The 22,680-nt window shown below is 44.5% G+C and overlaps 1 long non-coding RNA gene across 1 annotated transcript in view; it reads left to right on the forward strand.

The window, feature by feature from the left end:
- LOC132380935 (uncharacterized) overlaps positions 1-21,963 on the forward strand; it is a 58,652-nt gene extending 36,689 nt beyond the window's left edge. The window contains exons 4-5 of the long non-coding RNA XR_009507877.1: positions 6,659-9,745; positions 21,333-21,963. This is a non-coding gene — a long non-coding RNA (uncharacterized LOC132380935). The remainder of the gene's footprint in view (positions 1-6,658; positions 9,746-21,332) is intronic.
- Positions 21,964-22,680: the final 717 nt, after the last annotated feature.

Here is a 22,680-nt window from a genome sequence, read left to right on the forward strand (position 1 = left end):
CAGGCCGGGTCTTCACACGCTGCGATTGTGACTTCCGTCTCCCCTTCCCCCACCACCACTCTGCAGTCCCCGCTCCCTCAGATCCCATTGTCAGCTCCTGGGCCCTCAGAGGCTCCATCTTCCTCTCACCCCAACCATCCCCTCTCCACTGACACTACAAGCCTCCCTCCCCCCTCTGATCCCATCTCTCATCCGTGCCGGGTCTTTACCATTCCCTCTGACCTTCAACTCTCTGAGGCAGAGTGCTCTGTCCTCAGTAAGGGCCTCACCTTTTTTCCCTTCACCCACACCTCAGCGAGTTCTGCTTACGCCATGATTCTGAACTCTTCTTCTGCCGTCTCCATCTCCGAGCTTACTTCTTTGACAAGGACTCTCCTACCCCCACCAATGACCCCTTCTCCCATCTTCAAACCTCTTCCTCTTCATGGACACCCCACTCTGGTCTTCTGCCTGCTCTGATCTCATTATTGCGAATTGCCACGGGACATCAACTGTCTCAACCTCACCACAGCCTGTTCCAATTCCAACCTCACTCCTTCCGAATGGTCTGCTCTCCACTCCCTCCGCACCAATCCCAACCTCACTATAAAACCCGCTGATAAGGGGGGAGCTGTTGTAGTCTGGCAAACTGACCTCTACCTGGCCGAGGCACAGCGACAACTCTCTGATACTTATTTACCCCTTGATCATGACACCACTAAGGAGCACCAGGCCATTGTCTCCTATACCATCACCAACCTAATCAGCTCTGGGGATCTCCCATCCACTGCCACCAACCTCATAGTTCCCACACCCCGCACTTCCCGTTTCTACCTCCTACCCAAGATCCACAAACCTTCCTGTCCAGGTAGACCCATTGGCTCTATTTGCTCCTGCCCCACCGAACTCATTTTTGCATACCTTGACACTGTTTTATCCCCCCCTGGTTCAATCCCTTCCCACCTATGTTTGTGACACTTCTCACGCTTTGAATTTTTTCAATGATTTTAAGTTCCCCGGCCCCCACTGCCTTATTTTCACCATGGACGTCCAGTCCCAATGTATCTCCATCCCCCACCCAGATGGCCTCAAAGCTCTTCGCTTCTTTTTGGATTCCAGACCTAACCAATTCCCCTCTACCACCACTCTCCTCCATCCAGCAGAATTAGTTCTTAATCTCAATAATTTTTACTTTGGCTTCTCCCTCTTCCTCCAAACCAAAGGTGCAGCCATGGGCACCCGTATGGGTCCCAGTTATGCCTGCCTTTTTGTTGGCTTTGTGGAACAGTCCATGTTCCAAGCCTATACGGGTTTCCGTCTCCCTCTTTTCCTTCGCTACATCAACGACTGCATTGGCGCTGCCTCTTGCACGTGTGCTGAGCTCGTTGACTTCATTAACTTTGCCTCCAACTTTCACCATGCCCACAAATTTAGCTTGTCCATTTCTGACACCTCCCTCCCCTTTCTTGATCTTTCTGTCTCCATCTCTGGAGACAGCTTATCTACTGATATCTACTATAAGCCTACAGACTCTCACAGCTACCTGGACTATTCCTCTTCCCACCCTGTCTCTTGCAAAAATGCTATCCCCTTCTCACAATTCCTCCGTCTCCGCCGCATCTGCTCTCAGGATGAGGCTTTTCATTCCAGGATGAAGGAGATGTCTTCCTTTTTTAAAGAAAGGGGCTTCCCTTCGTCCACCATCAACTCTGCTCTCAAACGCATCTCTCCCATTTCCCGCACATCTGCCCTCATCCCATTCACCCGCCACCCCACTCGGGATAGGGTTCCCCTTGTCCTCACCTACCACCCCACCAGCCTCCAGGTCCAACGTATAATTCTCCGTAACTTCCGCCACCTCCTACGGGATCCCACTACCAAACACATCTTTTCCTTCCCCCCCCCCCACTTTCTGCTTTCCGCAGGGATCGCTCCCTATGCGTCTCCCTTGTCCACTCGTCCCCCCCATCCCTTCCCACCGCTCTCCCTCCTGGCACTTATCATTGTAAACGGAACAAGTGCTACACCTGCTCTTACACTTCCTCCCTCGCCACCATTCAGGGCTCCAGACAGTCCTTCCAGGTGAGGCAACACTTCACCTGTTAGTTGGCTGGTGTGGTATACTGCATCCATTGCTCCCGGTGTGGCCTCTTAAACATTGGTGAGACCCGACGCAGACTGGGAGACCGTTTTGCTGAACACCTACGCTCTGTCCGCCAGAGAAAGCAGGATCTCCCAGTGGCCACACATTTCAATTCCACATCCCATTCCCATTTTGATATGTCTATCCGTGGCCTTCTCTACTGTCAAGATGAAGCCACACTCTGGTTGGAGGAACAACACCTTATATACCGGCTGGGTAGCCTCCAACCGGATGGCATGAACATTGACTTCTCTAACTTCCGTTAAGCCCCTCCTCCCCTTCTTACCCCAACCCTGATATATTTAGTTGTTTTTTTTCTCTTTACTCATCACTCTGCCTGCTCTCCATCTCCCTCTGGTGCTCCCCTCCCCCTTTCTTTCTCACTAGGCCTCCCGTCCCATGATCCTTTCCCTTCTCCAGATCTGTATTAGTTTAGCCAATCACCTTTCCAGCTCTTAGCTTCATCCCACCCCCTCTGGTCTTCTCCTATCATTTTGCATTTCCCCTTCCCCCTCCTACTTTCAAATTTCTTAGTATCTTTCTTTTCAGTTAGTCCTGACGAATGGTCTTGACCCGAAATGTCGACAATGCTTCTCCTTTTAGATGCTGCCCGGCCTGCTATGTTTCACTAGCATTTTGTGCGTGTCCCTCATGTATGCTGCCTTCTTCCACCTAAGTAGATTTTCCACCTCACTTGTCACCCATGGTTCCTTCACTCTACCATTCTTTATCTTCCTCACCGGGACAAATTTATCCCTAACATCCTGCAAGAGATCCTTAAACATCAACCACATGTCCATAGTACATTTCCCTGCAAAAATATCATCCCAATTCATACCCGCAAGTTCTAACCTTATAGCCTCATAATTTGCTCTTCCCCAATTAAAAATTTTCCTGTCCTCTCTGATTCTATCCTTTTCCATGATAATGCTAAAGGCCAGGGAGTGGTGATCACTGTCCCCTAGGTGCACACCCACTGACAGATCTGTGACCTGACCCGGTTCATTACCTAATACTAGATCTAGTATGGCATTCCCCCTACTCGGCCTGTCAACATACTGTGACAGGAATCCATCCTGGACACACTTAACAAGCTCTGCCCCATCTAAACCCTTGGAACTAATCAAGTGTCGATCAATATTACGGAAGTTAAAGTCACCCATGATAACAACCCGGTTATTTTTGCACCTTTCCAAAATCTGCCTCCAAATCTGCTCTTCTGTATCTCTGCTGCTACCAGGGGGCCTACAGAATACCCCCAGAAGAGTAACTGCTCCCTTCCTGTTCCTGATTTCCACCCATACTGACTCAAAAGAGGATCCTGCTACATTACCCACCCTTTCTGCAGCTGTAATAGTATCCCTGACCAGTGATGCCACCCCTCCTCCCCTTTTCCCCCCTTTTAAAGCACTGAAATCCAGGAATATTGAGAATCCATTCCTGCCCTGGTGCCAGCAAAGTCTCTGTAATGGCCACTACATCATAATTCCATGTATGTATCCAAGCTCCCAGTTCATCACCTTTGTTCCTGATGCTTCTTGTATTGAAGTACACACACTTTAGCCCTTCTACCTGAACACCCTTTATTCTGCTTGTCTTTCCTCAAAGCCTCTCTATATGTTAGATCTGGTTTTACTCCATGCACTTCTTTCACTGCTCCATCACTCCGGGTCCCACCCCCCTTGCAAATTAGTTTAAACCCTTCCGAACCATGCTAGCAAACCTACCTGCAAGGATATTGCTCCCACTCGAGTTCAGGTGCAACCCATCCAATCTGTACAGGTCCCACCTTCCCCAGAAGAGATCCCAATTATCCAAAAATCTAAAATCCTGCCCCAACTCCTCAGCCACGCATTCAACTGCCATCTCCTTCAATCCTTACCATCACTATCATGTAGCACTGTCAGCAATCCTGAGAACACCACCCTTGAGGTCCTGTTTTTCAGCCTTCTGCATAGTTCCCAAAACTCACACTTCAGGACCTTATCCCTCTTCCTGCCTATTTCGTTGGTACCAACATGTATCATGACTTCTGGTTGCTTTCCCTCTTGTACCAGGATGTCATGCACCTGGTCAGAGACATCCCGGACCCTGGCACCCGGGAGGCAACAAACCATGTGGGTTTCCTTCTCATGTCCACAAAATCTCCCGTCTGCTTCCCTGACTATAGAGTCTCCAATGACGACATCTCTCCTCCATCCCATCCTTCTGCACCACAGGGTCAGACTCAGTTCCAGAAGTCCTGCCACCGTGGCTCACGCCTGGTCGGTCGTCCTCACCAACAGCATCCAGGACGGTAAACTTATTATTTAGGGGAATGGCTACAGGGGTGCTCTGCACTACCCGTTTACTCTCCTTCGCTTTTCCCCCCTCGGACTGTCACCCAACGACCTGCTTCGGACAGCCTAGGTGTGACTACCTCCCTGTAGCTCTCATCTATGACTGCCTCATTCTCCCTTATGAGACGAAGGTCATCCAGCTGCTGCTCCAGATTCCTCACACGGTCTTCCAGATCACCCAGCCGCAAGCACTTCTGGCAGATGCAACTCTGCGGGAGAGGGGAGTTCCCCCAAGACTGCCACATCTCACAGGAGAGGCACATCACCATCTCAGGAGGCATTGTAAAGACTAACTGGGAACAAGCTCATCCTCCGCCTCTTCTCGTTGAACCCTCTCGAGTCAAAGCCTCAAATCTCCACTCCTTCACTGGCCCACTCACTCACTGGCAACTTTTCACAGGTGGCTCTGCTTGAGCTACCCCTCTGTTTCTTTGTTTGAGCTTTTCAAACTGCTTGGTCACCTGACCTAGATTGTCTAATCAACGGCTTTCTGCTGAGCTATTCAAATCTTGATTAACTTGTTTGCACAGTCCATCTACCAGAATCCCTCGAGTGAAAGCCTCAATTCTCCACTCCTTCACTGGCTGCTTTCCAGATGGAAGTATTTAGTTTTGAAAGGGTGTGGATATAATAGCAAGAATGGACTGCTGAGGCTTTACAAGGAGTTGCTTAGACCCCATAGGGAATATTGTGAACAATCTGGGTTCTGTATCTAAGGAAATTTATGCTGCCTCTGGAGAGGGTCCAGATAATGTTCAGAAGAATAATTACAGGAGTGGAAGTCTTCAGGTATGAGGAGTGTTTGGCAGCTTTGGGCCTGAAAAGGATGAAGGAACAGATTGCACTAAATCACAACAGACACTGAAATGCCTGGATAACATGAAGGTGCAGAGGATGTTTATGTCAGTGGGAGAGTCCAGGATACAAGGGCACAGACTCAGAATAAAGAGATATGCTTTTGGAACTGAGGTGAGAAGGAATTTTTTCAGCCAGAGGTCATGAATCTGGAATTTAAGGATGAGATTGAAAGGTTTTCAATTGGTAGAGTAGTTAAGGGTTACAGAGAAAAAGCAGGAGTATGGAGCTACATAAGGAACCAACCATAATTAAATGATGGAACATGCTCAAAAGGCTCAATTTCTTAAATGTTCTCCTATGTTTTATGGTCTTATGGATCTGCAGTAAATTGTGCTGACCACACTCCTCGATCCTGGACATTCCATTTCCTGTTCCTTATCACCCAGATTTGTGTTTATAACTGGTGCTAAACCCATCACTCACATAGTCAATGTGGTACATTTTCCCCACACAACCAGTCACTTGAGTCTACTGTCCCCCACATATACAGTCACTGAAGTACATTGTCCCCTGCACACCAGATCACTGGGGTATACTGTCCTCTACAAACCAAATCACTGGGGTACACCATCCCCCCTCACATCAAATCACTGGGGTACACCGTCCTCCACACACTCAGTCACTGGGGAACACTATACCCCCAAACCCTGTCAAAGTGGGACACTGTCCCACACACTACCTGTCACTGGGGTACACAGATCCCTACACACCCAGTCACTGAGGTACACTGTCCACAAAAAACACAATTCCTGGGGTACACTTTCCACACTACACCCAGTCACTGGGGTACAATGTCTTCACACACCCAGTCACTGAGTACACTGTCCCGTTCCCCCACACACACACCCAGTCACTGGGGTACACTGTCACTGCACACCTAGACACTCGATCACACTGTCCCCACACACCCAATCACTGGGGTACATTGCCCCATATATATGGTTACTGGAGCACTCTGTACACCTCATGACTGGTTACTGGTGTACAATATTCCCTACACACCCAATCACTGGGATTTACTGTCCTCCACACTCCCAATTGTGACATGTGGTGGGAAGACTTTGACTTGTGTGGGTGTGATGTTTTCCAGGGTATTGACCAGTGTGAGAGATTGAGACAGAGCAACTAAAGTGAGGTTTATGGGACATGTCAGTGAAGATGAGAATGAGGAAGGGAGTCGGGGTGTTGTGATTTGTGGCAGTGCAGGTGACATTGCAGAGGATGAGTAGGGACCAGATGAACATATGTTGGGTTGAGGGTCACTGGGAGACTCTGTGGAGGGAAGGTCAGCTATCAGTATCACTATTGGAAGCCCTCAACTCTGCTCTCTATCCCACAGGCCAAGTGGAGAGCCATCCTTTGGAAGATCAAAAGAAGGAGCCTGCAACTAATGCATTGGAATAGAACCCAGCTCACAGATATTTCCGCCATCAGGACAGCAAGTACCTCTCCAAACCCAATCACTGCGAAATGATGCCCACTCCCTCCTGGTCCCACAAGCACAGAAGTTGTGTGTAGGGGTCCGCCCCTCTACTGGAACCCCTGCCTTTGTTCAACAATTCCAAATTGCGTTATATACTCTGGGTTCTGCAGCGACTGATGGTAACCACACTCCCGGATCTGGGATCCTCTCTACTGCACACAGTCTTGTGTCCACTACTCATCTGCCTGTCTGTCCCTCATTTTCTCCCTGCTGCTCAGATCTAACACCGGCCACCTTTCCTCCTGATTCTAGTCCTGAGAATCTACAACTTTCTTGTCCTCTCTCAGTATTCTCTCCTGTGTCCCCACCCGAAATCCTGTGCCTACATCATTCCCCAGCATCGCTACACATCCCCATGTAATCCCCACACTCTGTCATCACTGAATGCTCTTTTCATGTTCTCACCTTTTTTCTTTTCCTCTATCCTACCTGGGTAAAGTCCACAAGACATTGGTGCAGAATGAGGCTATTCAGCCCATCGAGTCAGCTCCATTATTTGATCAAGGCTGGTCTATTTCTCTCTCAGTCACATTCTTCTGCCTTCTCCACCTAATCTTCCATGCCCTGACATATCAAGACTCCATCAACATTAGCTTTAAATATACTCAGCGATCTGGCCTCCAAAGCCACCAAAGTAATACATTCCACAGATGCAACAACCTCTGGCTAAAGAAATTCCTCCTCATCTCCATTTCAAATAGACATCTCTCTATTCTGACATTGTGACCTCTAATCCTATACTGTCCAACAATCAGAAACATCCTCTCCACATCCAGTCTATCTAGTACTTTCAACATTCAATAGGTTAAAATGAGGTACTCCCTCATTCTTCTAAATTTCAGTGAGTACTGGTCCAGAGGTATCCAACGTTGCTCATGTGATAAGACTCTCAAGTCCAAAAACATTTTCTGAACCCCCTCTGAACCCTCTCCAATGTCAGCACACCTTTTCATAGAAAAGTGCCTCAAACTGTTGACGATACTGCAAATGATGCATCACCAGCCTCAGCTTTACACCCTTGTTTTTATATTCTAGTTCTCTCAAAATCAATGTTAACATTGCATCTGCCTTCCTCACCACAAACTTAAACTGCAAGTTAACCTTTAGAGAATCCTGCACAAGGAATCACATTTCCCTAAGGTTTTGTCCTGAAACATCAACTGTACTCTTTTCCATAAATGAGTTCCTTTGATCTCCAGCATTTGCAGAGTTACTCGTGTTTGTGGTTGTATTCCCTTTGCACTTTGGATTTATGAATTTTCTACCCATTTAGAAAATAGTCTACTGTTTCATTCCTCCTCCCAAAGTGGAATTTAGTTCCTGACACGATGTTACATCTGACATTTCTTTGCCAAATCTCCTCATCTGTCCAAGTCTTTCTGCAGTGTCTCTGCCTCTGTAATACTATCTGCCCCTTTAGCTATCTTCATATCATCCACGAACTTGTGTACAAAGCCATCAACTCCATCACCCAAATCATTGATACACAACGTGAAAAGAATAAGTCCCAACGCCGAACCCTGTGGAACACAACTTGTCAGCAGCAGCAAATCAAAAATGTTCCCTGTATTCCTGCTTTATGTCTCCTTCTAATTATCCAATGATCTTCCAATCCTATGTCACCGCTTACCAAGGATATGATTTATTTTTTATCAATAGGGCCATGCTACACCGTCTGCCTACCTGCCTGTCATTTCAATACAATGTGTATCCATGGATATTAAGCTCTCAACAATAATTTTCTTTCCCATGACTCAGTGATGCCCACAACATCATACCTGTCAATCTCTGACTGACCGTCTAACAAGACCGTCTATCTTATTTTGCATGCAGAGTGCATTCAAATATAACACCTTCAGTTAGCTGTTTCCCCTTCGATAAACTTGTCAGCCCCAGCTGATCAGTCACACTGAGCTTCACAATGTACTGCGGCCCCCACACTGTAACTTCCTGTTCCCCATCCCACAATCCCTCCCGGGACATCCCTCGTAATTCTCATTGCCATCCTGAAGGAAAGTCCCAGATGCTGGAGCTGAGGGTGGAACCTGTGCAAAACCCAGGATGTCGGATGTAGTGAAGGGTCCTGTGAAGCCTTTCTCAAGATTCTGGGGCTGTGGATGGCCACACACTGCAAGTGGTTTATTGTTAATATTGTGCGCTCCCTGCCCACATGAACTGGTGAAGGTTTCACCAGTGAAATCACGCTCAGTCTTTCAGCCAGAGAACCTGGTGATGGGGTATCGGGCAAAGGGCACATTTTTAAGCTGTGCATTGTCGGATTTAATGGCTTGGACAGCGTCCATGGCGAGTTAATGTTTCAGCTCACACATGTCTCTCTCCACAGCTGCTGCCTGACCTGCCTCGGGCTTCCAGCATTTCCTGATTTTGCTAGAGATCTCCAGCTTATAGAATTGTTTTATATTTACTCCTTTAGATTGTGTACTTTATAATAAATTCTTATACAGTTTTTACCCAAAACCGTCCTGTTCTTGGACTGCAGCAGGTTTACTAAGACAAGTCAGCTCGTGGGGTGCTGTGGTCTGAATGGACAGCCCATGGACCAGCACTCTAGGATTGGCCGAAGTGGTTGTGGTACAATCTTATTGGACACCATTATTACCGCACACCTGATTGTCCGTCACTTGGCTGCCGCGTTTACTAATTGGCTGCTGGAATACCTCACTTCCTGATTGGATCAGCTGGTAGTAGCGCAACATGCCACTGACCAGACGGATTGGTTCGCTGATGTGACGGTGACCGCATGCGACACGAAGAGCTGACGCCGACTCTTCGGTTTACCGTGTTCGCTGGTTCAAGGGTCCGAGGAAGGCAGGTGTATTGGCGGGATACACTTCCTCTGGTCTGTGGATGCACCCATTCCTCTCACACCGGCCTTCCCCACAATCCCTCCACCCCGTCTGTTGGATTCTTCATCTGTCAAAGGTGGGGGTGGGGTAATAACTGGGCTAACGCTAGAGAATAATAAAATGACGGAGGAATTAAACAAATATTGTTATGCTCATGTTAGTGGGAGACGTAGACGAGAACCGCTACCTCTCTTAAACACACTATATATATATATGTGTGTGTGGGTATATATATATATATATATATACATATATACATATACACGCGTATATATTAGGGAGGGGGTGTTGCCTTTTTAGAAACACTGCGTATTATGTACAGTGATTTTACTTACTGTAATGCTGCAGCTCCTGTGTATACTCAAGAAATGTGCGTTGAAGGAAAGACTTTATTGTTTATTTTACTTTAGTGTTTATTGTGTTTATTGACAAAATGCCGGCGGAACTCAGCATCTACAGAAAAGAGTTATGGACCGAAACCCTTCATCGGGACTCCAAAGGAGGGGAAAAGTTAGAATCAGAAGGTGGGAGAAGGTGAAAGTGGAAGGGAGAGGGGAGCGGGTGCAGTGAAGAAGAGCTGGGGAGGTGTTTGCTGAAAGAGATAAAGGGCTGGAGAAGGTTGGAATCTGATGATGATATGCAAGTTGGAAGAGAAGGTGTGAGAGAGAAGTAAGAATTGGGAGTGGTGAAGGATTCTTTAATTCGAAACGATAAGGCAGCGGGAAAGCACCTAAAGATTTCCAACAGGAAGACATTTTGAGTTCTCGGGGAGAAGGAGAGGCCTAACTGCGCAGGCGCGGGACGTCAGCCAGTTGAGAGCGAACAGTTTAAAAAGAAGGCAGCCGGATCCAGCGGGCAGTGGAATGAGAGGGCTTTGACTCCAGGGGACGAGGTGAGGCAGTTGTTGATTGCAAAAGGAAGTAGTATGTGTGTGAAGCCAGTTTTCTGTGGTCGGTGTCAGATATGGGAGGTCCCGGACGGCCACACCGGCACCCGGTGCATCGAGATGCAGCTCCTAAGGGACCGTGTTAGGGAACTGGAGCTGCAGCTTGATGACCTTCGTCTGGTCAGGGAGAGTGAGGAGGTAATAGAGGCAGGTGGTCACTCCGGGGCCACGGGGGACAGAAAAATGGGCCACAGTCAGGAGAGGGAAGGGGAAGAGTCAGGTACTAGAGAGGACCCCTGTGGCTGTACCCCTTGACAATAAGTACTCCTGTTTGATTACTGTTGGGGGGGGGACAGCCTACCTGGGGGAAACGACAGTAGCCGTGCCTCCTGCACAGTGTACAGCCCTGTAGCTCAGAAGGGTAGGGAAAGGAAAAGGAAGGCAGTAGTGATAGAGGACTCTATAGTCAGGGGGTCTGACAGGCGATTCTGTGGATGCAGAAAAGAAACTCAGATGGGAGTTTGCCTCCCAGGTACCAGGGTCTGGGATATTTCTGATCGTGTCCAAGATATCCTGTGGTGGGTGGGAGAACAGCCAGAGGTCGTGATACATATAGGTACCAATGACATAGGTAGGAAAAGGGAAGAGGTCCTGAAAGAAGACTACAAGGAGTTAGGAAGGAAGTTGAAAAGCAGGACCTCGAAGGTAGTAATCTTGGGATTACGGCCTGTGCTTCGTGACAGTGAGAATAGGAATAGAATGAGGTGGAGGATAAATGTGTGGCTGAGGGAATGGAGCAGGGGGCAGGGATTCAGATTTCTAGATCATTGGGACTTCTTTTGGGGCGGGTGTGACCTGTACAAAAAGGATGGGTTGCACTTGAATCCTGGGGGACAATATCCTGGTGGGCAGGTTTGATAGAGCTGTTGGAGAGGGTTTAAACTACTCTGGCAGGGGGGTGGGAATCAGAATGTGAGCACAGGGATTAAGGTAGCAGGACAAGGGCATGATGCTAAGAGTTCTGAGTTGATGAGGAAGGACAGGCAGGGGACAGAACATAATTGTAGATGTACAAAAAGGCTGGATGAACTTAGCAGGTCGGGTGTTGCCCAACCTGCTGAGTTCATCCAGCTTTTTCGTATGTCTTGATTTGACCACAGCATTTGCAGTGTACTTTGTGTTGAACATAATTGTAGCCAGTTAAAGTGGTTGAAATGTGTCTATTTCAATGCTAGCAGTATTAGGAACAAGGAGGATGAACTTTGAGCATGGCTTAGTACGTGGAACTACAATGTTGTGGCCGTTACTGAAACTTGGTTGGAGGAAGGGCAGGATTGGAGGATGCAGGTCCCGGGGTTCAGGTGTTTTAAAAGGAATAGGATGTGAGGTAGAAAAGTGTGGGGGGTGGAGTGGCATTGCTGGTCAGGGATAGTATCACAACTATAGAAAGGGAGGACGCTGCAGAGGGAGTGTCCACGGAGTCAGTCTGGGTGGAAGTCAGAAATAGGAAGGGATCAATCATTCTGCTGGGAGTAGTCTATAAGCCCCCAAATAGCCCTTGGGACACCAGGGAGCAGATAAGCAGGCAGATTTTAGAATGATGCAGGAAATACAAAGTAGTAGTTATGGGTGATTTCAACTTCCCTCATATTGACTGGCACCTCCTGAGTGCAAGAGGGATAGATAGAGCTGAATTTGTTAGGTGTGTTCAAGAAGGATTCCTGACGCAGTATGTGGACTGGCCGACGAGAGGAGAGGCTATATTGGGTCTAGTTCTGGGTAATGAACCTGGTCAGGTGACAGACCTCTTGGTGGGGGAGCATTTTGGTGAGAGTGACCATAACTCCCTTAGCTTCAGCATAGCTATTGAAAGGGATAAAATCAAATGAAATGGTAAAGTGCTTAACTATCAACATTGAGTCTAATGAAATGTGACAGCTCGCCATATAAAGATGACAAGGGCAAAATTCAAAGTTTGCCTGATGGAGAGGAAATCTGGGTGGACATTTGCAGTCAGTGCTCTCATTGCAGTTTATTCATTATGGACTGTGCCTTTGAAAAGACAGCGAGGGTGCCACTGATTCAGAGAGAGAGAGGGACACCGAGCAGCTCGTGAGTCGCTATAACGAAGGAAGGGCAGAGCTATATAATGGACAGCTGGTCTTCAGCATGTTTGGATATATATACAAGGTCAGCTAGTTTTTTGGCAGACACACACAAAAGACACACAGAGATACAGAGGAAGTAAACACTGGATGACCTTTGAGTGCCCACAACAAGGTGGGTTTTGCTCATAGTGGTGGGGTGAATCGGGACAGAAACGGGGTGACCTGTGGAAAGCTATCAGTGTGCTTAACCCTTGCCTGGGTTATAGCTTTACCACATGAAGATGGTACCCTTATTGAGGTCACAGTTGGTAAACTTAAAAGGTTTTTGGAAGACAACAGAAAGATCAACAGCATTGGCTTACTTGGATAACAAATCGCCTCTCTGTCTCTCTCCTAATTCTACACAACTCAACATCACGAACTGAACCGACTTCGTTTATATATCATCATAAGACTGTATCACTTACCACCTAAGCTTGAAGTTTGGTGTTTTGTATTTCCACACTTATATATGCACAAACTCTGCTGACCTGTTTGATTTATCTGGTTTGATATTACTATATTATGTAGATACTAATAAGTAGTATTTTGTTAATAGCAAAGCCAGACTCCAGGTGTGTTCCATTTCTGCTGGTTCTTTCAACCCATTACAGGGTACGTAACAAAAGTGGAGGCTTGTCCAGGATATAAACAAATATTGGGACTTATTGATTGAGTGATTATCAGTCATATTGGCTACTTCTTCTTTGATTGGCTCGTGTGTGGAAACAGCAGAAATGGATTTTGTGGATTTTCTGGCATCACCAGACCCTGCGGCTTTGAAGAAAGTTAACAAGGATGAATTGTGGGACATTGTTGAAGAGTTGAGATTTATAGGGATAAAGAAAGGTATGACAAAGGTAGAACTTCAAAAGAAAATAGTTGAATACTATATCTCTATAAATCAGTTTGATGAAGAGGAGTTAAAGGGGCTTCCTGTAGGTTAAGAGGAGATCCAGTTATGACTGGAACAACTGAAGTTCGATAGACTTAAACTGGAGACTGAGGATAAAGAAAGACAAAGGCAGTATGATGCTAGAGAGGCAGGTAGGCAGAGAGAAGAAGCAGAAAAACAGTGTTTGAGAGGAAGAAATGGCAGCAAGAGCATCAAGTGCCAGGCCGTGGTGATGAGTTGGTTGTACCGTTTAATGCCAGCCAAGAGATTAAGTTGGTACCTCCATTTGATGAAACCAAAGTTGATAGGTATTTCCTGCATTTTGAAAAGGTGGCCCAGAAATGGAAATGGCCGAAGGATCAGTGGGCTGTTCGGTTACAAAGTGTGATTAAGGGGAAGGCTCAGCTAGTGTATTTTGCCCTGACTCTGGTAGAGGCAAACAATTATAACACAGTGAAAGATGCTGTGCTTAAGGTTTTTGAGTTGGTTCTGGAGGTGTACAGACAAAAGTTTTGAGGTTTAAGGAAGTCTTGGAACCAAACAAATGTAGAGTTTGCCCATGAAAAACAGGTATACTTTAATCGTTGGTGTACCTCAAAAAGGGCAGATGAGGATATTAACAAGAGAGTTGATTTTGATTGAAGAATTTAAAAGCTGTGTCCCTGTTGACGTAAGAACATACTTGGATGAGAAAGTGGCTACGACTCTTTCCGTGTCTGCTAGGTTAGCAGATGAGTATGCCTTAACCCATAAGGTTAAGTTTTTCTCGAATAAGAGCAACCAAAAGATTAACAGAGATAACAAAAATAACCCACAGGTTAAACCAGAAAGTAAGTCAGGAACTAGGGACAAAAGCAAGGAGGAAGGAAAGCAGTGAAAAGGAACATTTTCCCGTTTTACATGTCACTTTTGCAAGAAGCCTGGTCATGTAGCAGCTAATTGTTTTGCTCTGAAAAGAGAGAAAAGAAAAGGAGACAATTCCAAATGCTTGTGTTCAGTAGGTTGATATACCACTAAGGAAGGAGTGGTCTGCCCGAGTGCAAGAGGGATGTGAGCGGTTTACCTCAGATGGATTTGTGTCTGTAAAAGAAGGGTCAACTCCAGTTCCAGTGAGAGTCTGGCGAGATACTGGGACTTTTCAGTCAATAATATTGGACAGTGTTTTGGATTTCGGAGATAAGATGAAAACTGATGAAGTAAATATTATCAGAGGTATTGGAAAGGGGACTGAGTCTGTGCCTTTGCATAAGGTAATTTTGAAATGTGAATTGGTATTACGACCTGTTAAGATAGGGGTACAATCTGAATTACCGATAGACAATGTTGATGTATTGCTTGGTAATAACCTTGCAGGAGGGTATGTTTATTCAACAGTGCAGCTAACGAGCAAGCCTGTTGCTGACAACCCACACATGGATACTGATATTTACCCTGCATGCGCAGTAACTCAAAGCATGTCTAAAAAGTCTGCTGATGCATAGTTCAGGGGAGGGGGATTTTGAGGCCCATGATGGCAAAAACAGGTTCAAATCACGATGATGTATCAAAGACTTTTCAACCTTCCATGTTTCAACAAGACTTGGGTAATAAGGCAGATGAGAGAGGTTTGTTGTTGTTCAGAAACTAATTTATATTGGAACAAAACCGAGATCCAGAGATTGCTGCATTAAAGGAAACGGCTCTCTCCGAGGATGAGATTCAGAGGGAGTCAGTAGGTTATTATCTTAAGGATGGGGTGTTGATGAGGAAGTGGAGATCACCTACTGTGCCTACAAGTGAGGATTGGTCCATTGAGCACCAAGTTATGGTCCTGAAAGCTTACAGGGCTAAAATTTTAAACATGGCTCATAATATGCCTTTAGGTGGACATTTTGGAGTGAGGAAGACAGTGAACTGATTTTGAAAGAATTCTACTGGCCTAATTTAAGGAAGGATGTAGTGAGATTTTGTAGGGCCTGTCACACTTGCCAAGTTGTGGGGAAACCTAATCAGGCCATCCCAATAGAACCACTTAGGCCGATACCTGCTTTTGGTGAACCTTTTTCTAGAGTCATGATGGATTGTGTTGGCCCATTGCCAAAGATTGCAGTTGGCCATCAGTATTTGTAAACCATTATGTATGCTGCGTCTAGGTTCCCTGAAGCAATTCCTTGCAGATATATTGAGGCTAAGACGATAGTGAAAGCTGTCATCAAGTTTTTCACACTGGCTGGTCTGTCCAAGCAGATTCAATCTGACCAGGGTAGTAACGTTACCTCAAGAACATTCCAGCAGATAGTTGGTGAACTGTGCGCTAAGCATCATCTGCATATCACACAGAGTCCCAGGGAGCCTCGGAAAGGTTTCATTCCACTCTTAAGACCAAGATTAAAACATACACTCTGGAAAATGGAAAAGCCTGGGATGAAGGTGTGCATTTACTTTTATAACAATTACAGCACGGAAAAAGGCCATCTCAGCCCTTCTAGTACATACTGAACGCTTACTCTCACATACTCAATGACCTGAACGCAGCCCATAACCCTCCATTCCTTTCCTGTCCATATACCTATCCAAATTTTCTTTAAATGACAATATTGAACCTGCCTCTACCACTTCTACTGGAAGCTCATTCCATACAGCTACCACTCTCCGAGTAAAGAAGTTCCCCCTTGTGTTACCCCTAAACTTCTGCCCCCTAACTCTTAACTCGTTCTCTTGTTTAAATCTCCTCTACTCTCAATGGAAAAAGCCTATCCACGTCAACTGTATCTATCCCCCTCTTAGTTTTAAATACCTCTATCAAGCCCCCCTCAAGCTTCTACGCTCCGAAGAATAAAGACCTAACTTGTTCAACCTTTCTCTGTAACTTGGGTGCTGAAACCCAGGTAAAATTTGAGTAAATCGCCTCTGTACTCTTTCTAATTTGTTGACATATTTCCTATAATTCAGTGACCAGAACTGTACACAATACTCCAAATTTGGCCTCACCAATGCCTTGTACAATTTTAACATTACATCCCAACTCCTATACTCAATGCTCTGATTTATAAAGGCCAGCATACCGAAAGCTTTCTTCACCACCCTATCCGCATGAGATTCCACCTTTAGGGAACTATGCACCATTATTCCTAGATCACTTTGTTCTATTGCATTCCTCAATGCCCTATCATTTACCATGTATGTCCTATTTTGATTAGTCCTACCAACATGTAGCATGTCACACTGATCTGCATTAAACTCCATCTGCCATCGCTCAGCCCACTCTTCTAACTGGTTTAAATCTCTCTGCAAGCTTTGAAAACCTACTTTGTTATCCACAACGCCACCTATCTTAATATCATCTGCATACTTACTAATCCAACCTACCACCCCATCATCCAGATCATTAATGTATATGACAAACACTGGACCCAGTACAGATCCCTGAGGCACACCACTGGTCACCAGCCTCCAACCTGACAAGGAGATATCCTCCACTACTCTCTGGCATCTCCCATCCAGCCACTGTTGAATCCATTTTAGTACTTCAATATTAATACCTAACGATTGAACCTTCCTAACTAACCTTCCATGTGGAACCTTGTCAACGTCCTTACTGAAGTCCATGTGGACAACATCCACTGATTTACACTTGTCAACTTTCCTTGCAACCTCTTCAAAAAATTCAGTAAGATTTGTCAAACATAACCTTCCACGCACAAATCCATGTTGACTGTTCCTAATCAGACCCTGTCTATCCAGATAATTATATATACCATTTCTACGAATACTTTCCATTAATTTCCCCACCACTGATGTCAAACTTACAGGCTGAGAATTGCTAGGTTTACTCTTAGAACACTTTTTATCCAATGGAACCACATGAGCAATACGCCAATCCTCCAGCACCATCCCTGTTTCTAATGACATTTGAAATATTTCTGTCAGAGCCCCTGCTATTTCTACACCAACTTCCCTCAAGGTCCTAGGGAATATCCTGTCAGGATCTGGAGACTTAACCACTTTCATATTCTTTAAAAGTGCCAGTACTTCCTCTTCTTTAATAATCGAGGTTTCCATAACTATCCTACTTGTTTCCCTCACCTTACACAATTGAATATCCTTCTCCTTCGTGAATACCAAAGAAAATAAATTGTTCAAAATCTCCTCCATCTCTTTTGGCTCCACACATAGTTGTCCACTCTGATTCTCTAAGGGACCAGTTTTATCCCTCACTATCCTTTTGCTATTAATATAACTGTAGAAATGCCTTGGATTTATTTTCACCTTACTTGCCAAAGCAACCTCATATCTTTTAGCTTTTCTAATTTCTTTCTTAAGATTCTTTTTACATTCTTTATATTCCTCGAGCACTTCAATTATTCCATGCTGCCTATATTTATTGTAGACCTCTCTCTTTTTCCGAACCAAGTTTCCAATATCCCTTGAAAACCATGGCTCTTTCAAACTTTTAACCTTTCCTTTCAACCGAACAGGAAAATAAAGATTCTGTACCCTCAAAATTTCACCTTTAAATGATCTCCATTTCTCTATTACATCCTTCCCATAAAACAAATTGTCCCAATCTACTCCTTCTAAATCCTTTTGCATTTCCTCAAAGTTGGTCTTTCTCCAATCAAAAATCTCAACCCTGGGTCCAGTCCTATCCTTCTCCATAATTATATTGAAACTAATGGCACTGTAATCACTGGACCGGAAGTTTTCCCCAACACATACCTCCGTCATCTGACTTATCTCATTCCCTAACAGGAGGTCCAACACTGCCCCTTGTCTAGTTGGTACCTCTATGTATTGCTGCAAAAAGCTATCCTGCACACAAAATTTACAAACTCCAAATGCACCCAGCCCTTTTACAGAATGGGCTTCCCAAGTCTATCTGTGGAAAATTTAAATCTCCCACAATCACAACCTTATGCTTACTACAAATATCTGCTATCTCCTTACAAATTTGCTCCTCTGATTTTCACTCCCCCTTAGGTGGTCGATAATACACCACTATAAGTGTTACTACACCTTTCCCATTCCTCAATTTCACCCAAATAGTCTCCCTGGACGAACCTTCTAATCTATCCTGCCAAAGCATCGCTATAATATTTTCTGTGACAAGCAATGCAACACCTCCCCCTCTTGCTCCGCCGATTTTGTCACACCTGAAGCAATAAAATCCAGGAATATCTAGTAGCCAATCACACCACTTCTGCAACCATGTTTCACTAATAGCTACAACATTATATTTCCAGGTATCAATCCATGTTCTAAGCTCATTCATCTTTCGTACAATGCTCCCAGAATTAAAATAAATGCATTTAAGAAATTCTCCACCTCTTACTCTCTGTTTATCCCTAACAGTGTAAACAACTTTACTATCTTCTTTTTCTTCCTTCTCCCCTACATCTTCAGTCTGAGCGCTCCGCTTCTCTATCACCTGCCTATCCTCCCTCACACACTGTCTACAAGCTTTCTCTATTTGTGAACTAATCTCCTCTGTCCTAGTCTCATCAATTTGATTCCCACCCCACCAACCATTCTAGTTTAAAGTCTCCCCAATAGCCTTAGCAAATCTCCCCGCCAGGATATTGGTCCCCCTAGGGTTCAAGTGCAACCTGTCCTTTTTGTACAGGTCACACCTGCCCTAAAAGTGGTCCCAATGATTCAGAAACTTGAATTCCTGCATCTTGCTCCAGAGACTCAATTCAAGAATCATAAGGACTTAGCCCGGTTGAACTTGTTTTTGGTCACAGGGCAGGCGGACCCTTAACCATACTCAGAGAACAGTGGTCTAATCAGGAGGTGTCTGTAAGCATGTTCAATTATTTTTTGGAATGCAGAGATAGGTTTAACAAGGTTTGTGACCTTGCAAAGCAGAATTTACAGAACTCTCAGAGGAAGATGAAGGTCTGGTATGACAGAAAAGCTAGAGAACAGATGTATCGTGTTGGAGATAAGGTTCTGGTGCTGTTCCCCCTCCTGACCAACCCCTTCCAATGAAATTTAGTGGACCATACCAGATAATTAAGAATATTGTCTCTTTGAATTATGTTGTTAGGACTCCCGACCAAAGGAAGGCTACCCAAGTGGTACACGTAAATATGATAAAGCCTTATCATAACTCAGACACGGCATCTGTGAGTACTGTGATGAAAACAAGTGTAGTTGTGGAGACTAGTAATGAGGTAACATGTAATTCTAACAAACTAAGTATAGTCTCAACAAAGCTCAAAAATTCTGTTGTTTTGGCAAATATTGATAGTAAAGTCCATCATTTGGAGCCTGACCAGCAAAATCAATTGAAAGGACTAATTAGCATGTATGAGGATTTATTCCCTGACATTCCCAAACAAAGCACATCTGCAGTGCATGACGTAATTGTAGATCATGTTGACCCGATTAAGCAACATCCTTACAGAATGAATTTAGAGAAAAGTAAAATGGCTGAACAAGAAATTGGGTTCATGCTGATAAACGGTATCATTAGACCACCTACCTCAGTCTGGGCGTCGCCCTGTGTTGTTGTGCCTGAACTGAACGGCAGCATGAGATTCTGTACTGATTACAGGAAAGTTAATGCAGTGACCAAGACAGATGCTTATCCCATCCTGAGAGTGGATGACTGTATTGATAAGGTGGGAAAGGCTAAGCACCTTACAAAAATTGACCTGTTAAAAGAATACTGGTGTGTTCCCTTGACAGAAAGGGTTAGAGAAATCTCTGGATTTCTAACACCATCTGGACTGTATGTGTATAGTGTTTTACCCTTTGGAATGAAAAATGCTCCAGGGACATTTCAAAGAAGTATTAATTCTGTTATTCGAGTATTAGAAAATACAGAGGCTTATACTGACGATTTGGTTGTATGGAATGACATGTGGGAAGAGCATATGTCGGCAGTCGAGAAGATACTTGACTGGCTTTCCAAGGCAAATCTTACTGTTAGCCTCATGAAAAGTGAATTTGGCCATGCCACTGTTACTTATCTTGGCTATGTAGTAGGCCAGGGCCAACTGGCTCCTGTGCAGGCCACGATTCAAGCTATTGCTGAGGTTCCCTTTCCAATGGGCAAGAAAGCTTTAAGAAGGTTTTTAGGAATGGTTGGCTATTACTATAAGTTTTGTAAAACCTTTGCTGATATTGCTCTCCCCCTAATGAAACTACTAGGGAAGAGTGAAAGATTTGTATGGTTACCTTTGCCAGGAGGCATTTGAATGCCTGAAAACCATTCTGTGTTACCAACCTACACTCAAAGCACCTGATTTTACTAAAACATTTTCTATAGCGTTAGACGCTCGAGATGAAGCTGCTGGGGCGATATTGATACAAAAGAGTGATGATGACATTGAACATCCTGTAGCTTATTTCTCAAAGAACTTTAATGTGCACCAGAAAAATTATTCTACTGTTGAAAAGGAGTTGCTATCACTCATTTTAGCTTTGCAACATCATGATGTCTATGTCTGTCCTGAGCAGAAACCACTCATGGTTTACACTGACCATAATCCATTAGTGTTTATAAGTAAAATGAAGGATAAGAATAGAAGGTTACTAAACTGGAGAGTTACCTTGCAAGAATATGACATGAAAATGAGACATGTGAAAGATACTGACAACATTATAGCAGATTGTTTGTCCAGGTGTTAAGTTAAAATTTGTATACACTTTTGCTATCTTACCTGATAATTACACATGTATTGATTCAAACTCTATAATCTATAGTTAGAGAAAAAGTTTGCTCCTTGATCAATTTTTTTCCCAAAAGGAGATCAGTATGACGAGATCCTAAGGCTTATTCATTATGGACTGTGCCTTTAAAAATAAAGCGCCGCTGATTCAGAGAGAGAGAAGCACAGAGCAGCTCGTGAGTTGATATGATGATGGAAGGGCGGAGCTATATAATGGACAGCTGGTCTTCAGCATGGTTGAATATATAAACAAGGTCATCTGGTTTTCAGGCAGACACCCGGAAGACACACAGAGATACAGAAGAAATAGACACTGAGTGCCCATGACAGGGTGGGTTTTGCTCACAGTGTGGAAAAAGGGTGACCGGTGGAAAGCTATTGGTGTGTTTAACCCTTGCCTGGGTTGATAGCTTTACCACGTGAAGATGGTACCCTTAGCGAGGTCACAGTCAGTGACCTTAAAAGGTTTTCAGAGGACAACGGGAAGATCAACAGCATCGGCTTACTTGGATAACAAATCACCTCTTTCTCTCTCCTCAATTCTACTCAACTCAACATCACGAACTGAACTGACTTCGTTTATATACCATCGTAAGACTGTATCATTTGCCACCTAAGCTTGAAGAAGATTGGAGTTTTATATTTTCACACTTATATATGCACGAACTCTGCTGACCTGTTTGATTTATCTGGTTTTATATTACTATATTACGTAGATACTAATAAATAGTGTTTTGTTAATAGCAGAACCAGACTCGAAGTGTGTTCCATTTCTGCTGGTTCTTTTAACCTGTTACAGGGTACGTAAAGTGTTGAATTGGAAAATTGAATATGTAAGTTAACAGAACAAATGGAAAAGTTCACTGAATAAGTGGGAAAAGAAAACAGTGATAAAATACAAAAACAATATGATGGAGACAGTAAAATGTCAAAAGACCAAGTCTTTGCATTAACTGAAGTGACCCGAGTGAAAAAAAAAACTATGTATTAAGTTTAATTGAGGTAAAGTGGAGATTCAAGATAAAGTGAAGCAGTAGCAGAAAACTGAGCAGGGACCTCTAGGGGCGGTGTTGCCAGTGACGCTCCTCCTTGGGAAACACCCCGATATGGGACAGTCCTCCAAGATAGCGCCACCATCCAAACTCCATGCAATTACTGGATGGACATAACATTGTCTCTCAGTGAGTCCTGGCGACTCAGGTTAGGATGACAACAACAAATAAATAGGTTTAACTGCCATGTCACGATTTGTCCCAATAAAGACCAGGGAAGTGGAGATGGAAGCTATAAATCTGAATCAGAATCAGGTTTAATAGCAACAGCATATGTCATGAAATTTGTTACTTTTGCAGCAGGAGTACAATGCAATAAATAATAATAGAGAAAAAACTGTCAATTACATTAACTATATATTCATTAGTCAAA

This window comes from Hypanus sabinus, chromosome 25 (assembly GCF_030144855.1).
Source record: "Hypanus sabinus isolate sHypSab1 chromosome 25, sHypSab1.hap1, whole genome shotgun sequence".
NCBI lineage: Eukaryota > Metazoa > Chordata > Chondrichthyes > Myliobatiformes > Dasyatidae > Hypanus > Hypanus sabinus.